The sequence below is a fragment of the Phocoena sinus genome, chromosome 15 (assembly GCF_008692025.1).
Source record: "Phocoena sinus isolate mPhoSin1 chromosome 15, mPhoSin1.pri, whole genome shotgun sequence".
Classification (NCBI taxonomy): Eukaryota; Metazoa; Chordata; class Mammalia; order Artiodactyla; family Phocoenidae; genus Phocoena; species Phocoena sinus.
In genome coordinates, this window is record NC_045777.1 from 14,868,080 (window position 1) to 14,874,456 (window position 6,377).

Sequence of the window (6,377 nt, forward strand, 5' to 3'; positions counted from 1 at the left end):
ATATCTTATTGCTACATCCTCATGGCAATCTGGGGAGGCATGTACTATGCCCATTATACAGCTGGGGACACTGAGGCTCAGAGGGGTGAAGCGACTTGCCTCAGATCACACAACTAATTAGTACTGGAGCCCTGGCCTGGACTTGCCCCAGTTCTGTCTCTCTGCATTGTCTTGTGTAGTTCCATGACAACCCAGCAGGCATGGTGACCCTGTGTGACAAAAGAGGATGCTGAACTAAGACGGCTGAGTGACTTGCTCAAGGTCACAGAGTCAGTTAGTAGGGAGCTTTTTCTGTTGGGGGTGGGACCAAGGACATTCTATTCAGGGGCCCAGCACCTCTGCGGCACCCTGCTGCAGTCCCTGGACATCTCTTGTCTTTATAATCACAGCTCCTCTTCCCAGGCACCCAAGTTTAGCACTACTTGCTCCCAGGCCAGCCTCAGCACAGCTGTCAAAGTTGTGCTCTTAAGCTGTCAGCCTGAGCCTGGCCTCAGCATTGGCTCCTGGGGCTTCCTGTAGGGCTGCAAGCCCAGATTCCATCCCTCTGCCCTCTGGGAGGCAGCTGGTACCACGGAAGGAACAGGAGTTTGGTGCCAGGTAGTCCAGGGTTCTAATCCAGCCGTGCCCCTTCATTTCTGCAGGACCTTGGGTGAGTTTCATCACCTCCCTGCACTCCTATTTCATCACCTCTGAGATGGGGGTAATGATCAGTGCTTTGCAGGCTCCTGTGAGGATGAAATGCAATAAAGTGTGTACAGCATCTGGTACACAGTAGGTGCTCAATAAATGTTAGATTCCTTTGCTCCAGACCTATGTCCCCTGCTATTTATGTCCCTTCCTCACAGGCCCAGAAGTCCCAACCTTCCCTTCCAAGATGGTCCCTCAACCTGTGTAAGATGTCTCCGAGCCAGGCTTGGGCTGGTGTAGAAGCCACATCCTTTGTGTTTCCTGGGGCAGAGGGGACAGGCATACAGGCACTGGCTCACAGGCAGAATAACATTACCATATGCAACTCAGCCATTGTTCAGTGGCCCATCAGAGACTGATTGAGCACCTACTATGTGCCAGGAACTGTTCTTGGTAATGGGGCAACAGTGGTAAACAAAACAAGATCCCTGTTTGATGTATATCATTGAGAACTTACCTATTCAATGTTCAGCCCTGGGGCTAAGCACCATCCCTGATGCTACTAGGCCCACTTCCTGAGTACTCACACTGTTTCCCATTCATGGTTTCATTTATTCCTCACAGATTCCATCTGAAGTATTAATATCATCTCTAATTTATAGGTGAGGAAACAGACGTGGAGAGTTAAGTAACACAAAGAGGGGCTGGGGGCTGACTACAGACAGTCTGATCCCAGAGCTTGAGCTTCACTGCACTGCCATAGAGTCTCCCTCTTACCCTCAAAGTTTCTATTGTTCCCCTTTTACAGATGAGGGAACTGAGACTCAGAGGGAATGAAGGCTGTCCAAGGCCACACAACATATAAATGTAGGTGCTGGGATATTTGGAGCCAAGGTTTGGCCTGACTCTAGACCCCACGTCACCCCTACCAAGAGCTGACTCATTCTACAACCATTTTCTTCCCAGCAGAGAAACAAATCAGACTCAGGTCTGGCCTTGAGAGGCTCAATCTATTGAGGAAGCCAGTGGGTAACTGGCAGCCTCGCACTGTGGTATATGTTATGACAGTGACACATATAGTATACTAGGGGAACTCACACTACGGAGATAGTAACTACTGGGAAGGAGTCCTGGAAGGCTTCCTGGAGGAGGTGATGCTTAAGGTAGACGTGAAAAGGTGAAGAGCCTAGAAGAATCATATGGAGTTGTGGAGAGGGGGGTTGCCTGACAACACATACATGACATGGCCTCCTCCTAGGTATGGGACTATTGAGGCCAATTTTTCTGTTTAATCCCAAATCCATTCTCTGCCCTTCTCCTCCACTTCCTATGGCAAACCATGTTTCCTGGGCTCCCTTGCCAACTAACTTCTGGCTCCGTCCAGCCAGTGGGAAGCTTTGGTGAGAGATCAGAGAGTAAGAAGGGAAAAGCTGAGGTATTTCTCCCCACCTCTCTCAGTCTTGGGGAGGGCAGGGGGAGGGAGCTGTGGTTTCAGTAGCTACAGTGTCTCCTCTGGGTGGCCCCAGTTCCTGGTCTAGGTAGTACCATCTCCCCTCTTTATAGTGCTAGCCCTCCGGGAGGACATGCCTTTCCTGAGTTGCTAATCTCAGGTTTGCTTGCCTCAATTTCCCTTAGTCACTCTTTCAGCTCTTCCAACAACTTTGTTTCTAATTCTCTAAACTAGATTTCCTCTTTAGAATCATCTGGCCTTCCTCTTGTTTTCCTGGCCAGACCGCTGATACTGTCTCTGTTTCCTTGTCTATAAAATGGAGGTTCAGGACTTCCCTGGTGGTCCAGGGGCTAAGATTCCGTGCTCCCCATGCAGGGGGCCTGGGTTTGATCCCTGGTCTGGGAACTAGATCCCATACGCCGCAACTAAGAGCCCACATGCTGCAACTAAGACCTGGCACAGCCAAAAAACTAAATAAATAAATATTTTTTTTAAAAAAAGGAGATTCATCCAGTCATTCGACAAATAGGTATCTAGTAGGTTCCTTGTGACTGCAAAACTGTGCTAAGTGTTGGGAATAGCACAGGAAAGAAAACAGATTAAAAGACATGAAAATCCAGGCTTTGCCTACCCCTCACGTCTCTGTAATGATCAGATGAGATGTTTGCATAAATGTCACCGGCTGCCTGGGTCTCAGGAATTGCCAGCATTAGGCAAACGCTATTTGGACTAGAGCCTGTTTTCTGAATCTAAGTGTTCTGGTCCTAGGGCCTTTACCCACTTCCCCTTTCTCCCTCCAATCCTGACAGAGAAAGATTTAGGACGAATAAAACAAAGACTTAATTTACACCATGGGGAGTCAACTTAAGGCACTCATTATCCCGACTGGTGGTACAGTGTTAAGCTATAAATAGGTCTTTTAAGATCAGGTTTAGCTAAACCCATAGATGGCAGTGACACGGAAAGAGAAGGTAGAGACGCGCCCCAGAGCACCCACCTGCTGACTGCCTGCTCCGAGCTCTGCTGCCCTCCTGGGGCACCTAGCACAGTGGAGGGAGCACTGGACTGGGCCGGGAGTCAGGAAACGAGGGTTTCAATCCCAGCTCTACCGACCGTCAAGCGCATGACCTTGGACTAGTCATTTCACTGCTCCTGAGCCTCCGTTTCCTCATCTGTGACCCGGGACTATTGAGAGTGCCTAGGATCTCTGGTTGTTGTGATGGATACAGTTTAAAAACGCACATGAAGCACCTGGTACTTGGTAAGTGCTCAGTAAACATTTGCTAGTATGATTATTATTTGCTGCAGGAGATCTGGCCTAGAATCCCAGCCCTTTCCATTAGAACCAGAAAACTTGCTGTGTGCTTTTGAGCAAGTAATTTTCTCTCTCTGGGCTTCAGTTTCTTCATCTGTAAAACGGGAAAAAATAGTAACCAAACTGCCTGGCTCAGGAAAAGAGAGTTAAAGGATAAACTAAGAACCAGGTAGGGAATTTCCTGGTGGTCCAGTGGTTAGGACTCCATGCTTCCACTGCAGGGGGCATGGGTTCAATCCCTGGTCGGGGATCTAAGATCTTGCAAGCTATGTGGTGAGGCCAAAAAAACCCAAAAAAACAAACAAAAAACCCCAAATATATGTATATATATATATATAAACCAGGTAGTACTATTATTATAACTACACGAGAAACAGTACAGAAATAGTACAGCAATCAAAAAGTGCCAAGGGGGCTTCCCTGGTGGCACAGTGGTTGAGAGTCTGCCGGCCGATGCAGGGGACACGGGTTCGTGCCCCGGTCCCGGAAGATCCCACATGCCGCAGAGCAGCTGGGCCTGTGAGCCATGGCCTCTGAGCCTGCGCATCCAGAGCCTGTGCTCTGCAACGGGAGAGGCCACAACAGCGAGAGGCCCGCGTACCGCAAAAAAAAGAAAAAAAAGTGCGGAGGTTATGGGAGTTCCCTGGTGGTCCAGTAGATAGGACTCAGCACTTTCACTCCTGGGCCCCAGGTTGCATCCCCTGACTGGGGAACTGAGATCCCAAAAGCTGCTCGGTGCTGCAAAAAAAAAAAAAAGTGCAGAGGTTAGAGCCAGATTGCCTGATTTTCAATCCCAGCTCCACCCTTACTTAGATCCGGTTACTATCCTATGCCTGTTTCCTCATATTTAAAATGGAAATAACGATGGCAACTACCTCTTAGAGTAGCTGTGAGGATAAAATAATGTAGGTAGAGTGCTTAGTGCAGTCACAGGCACAGAATATCTTTTTTTTGAATTTTTGAATTTTACTTATTTTTTATACAGCAGGTTTTATTAGTTATCCATTTTATACATATTAGTGTATACATGTCAATCCCAATCTCCCAATTCATCCCACCACCACCCTCCCCGCCACTTTCCCCCCTTGGTGTCCATAGGTTTGTTCTCTACATCTGTGTCTCTATTTCTGGCACAGAATATCTTAAGTATTATGATTCCTAGGCATACTTCACATGGTACCTAAATTGCTTGAGGCTTTAGAATCAGAGAGACCTGCCTCCATATGCCAGCTCTATTCTTTAGGCTGTGTGACCTTGGACAAGTCACTTCCCCTCTCTGAGTTTCAGCTTCCTCCTCTCTACATTGGAACCCCTGATACTATAACAACCCCTGATTCCTTAAGCAACCCCTTTGCTTTCCCTGATGCAGCAAAGCACATGTGCAGTGCCTGGCATGTGGTACATGTGGTAGGTGCTCATGGAAAATGCCTTCCCTCTTCTTTTCCTCTTGGCTCCTCTCCTCAGCATTTTTCTCAATGCTCTACTTGAATGTCCTTCTGACCCAGAGCCCCTTCACTGCTTCTAGAAATCTCCCCATCAAAGCTGAGGCCAGAACTACACACGGCATGTTCTGGTGGGAAGAACCCTTGATTGGCAGTCAGAAAACCAGGTTGGCTTCCTTCTCTTTGTAATGGAAGAATTCTGATATATTGTTTCAAGGAGTCATGACCTCGGGCCATGAGCTTTCCCTCTCTGGTCTTGAGCTCCATGACGAGGCTATTACCTTCTGTATCACGATATTTTGCAATCTTGTGATTTGGTGGCAAAGGCCAAGGTTCAGATTAAGCTTTATTTGGGCTGGGGATGGGATTGGGTGGTGTGCAGCTACTCCTGAGTACCCTGACATCCTTGAGGGAGGTGACTTGTTTGGAGGCAGGCTACATCCTACTCCCATGGAATGGGGGGGTTGGAGGTGGCTCTGTAGGGCTGAGGAATCAAGTTTACGCTGGAAAACTGCCTGGTGGGTACAAAACCAACCTGCTGTCATGCCCTTGTTTACCCAGCTTTCCAGGGCTGCTCGGCGGCCTGGTCCTGCTGAATGGGGGTGAGGGGGAACGAAGGGGCATAGCCAATCCAGAGACCTCATGCTCTATTCCCCCTAAAAACCTGCTCCTAGGAAAGGAGCAGGGAAACCCCCTCATACTCAGGTACAACAAATCATAACAGCTCAAAGCACCCTATCTTTTAAAATAAGTTTTCTTTGCAGAATTTTTTTTTGATTCTCCCCGCCCTCCCCACCCCACCCCGCCCCCCGCCAAATTTGTATTTTTCAATTGACGAAAACAACTTATGCAACACAGAGACTTCAGGACAAACCGGGGCGCCAGGTTCCTGCGCAAAATGCCAAAAAGGCTTAAGCAGAGGGTGTTGCCAAAAGTGGCATTTCGGGCATCAGAAGGACGGTCATACCTTTCTGAAAGACTGCAGACCTTTAAATACATCTACACTGAGCAGAGAAAGGCTATGGAGAATGCCTTGACTTCCCAGCTCTATTATGTAACAAATACGTGTACAGAGCTCAGTAAGGGCCCTGCACTAACTCTTCTCCATTTCCCTAACTCCAGCCATCGGGGCTTGCATTCCAAGTCCTTTTACTTGATGTGACGTTGGACCAGCCACTTCCCATCTCGGGGTCTCAGTTTCCCCATCAGTAAAACAAGGACTATATGCTCCCCTCTTCCCAGGACACGTCAAACCTAATCGGGAAGGATTTGATTGGGTTCGACGAGAGCGTAAAATAATCGGTTGAAAGCCAGGCGAAAAGACCGATAACATTTACTCCTCTCCCACCAAGCCAAAACATCCCAGTTTCACGCTTTTCTGAGCTGTTCCGGGAAGGGCGTGGTCAGGCCACTGGGAGCCACGCCCCCGGACGTGAGGCCAGCCTTAGCCGCGCCCAACCCTGCGGCCCAGGGAAGGGACCCAGCAGTGACGTCACGTAGCCACTCCTATGTATTCCTCCGCCGGAGAGAAAGTAGCTCCCAA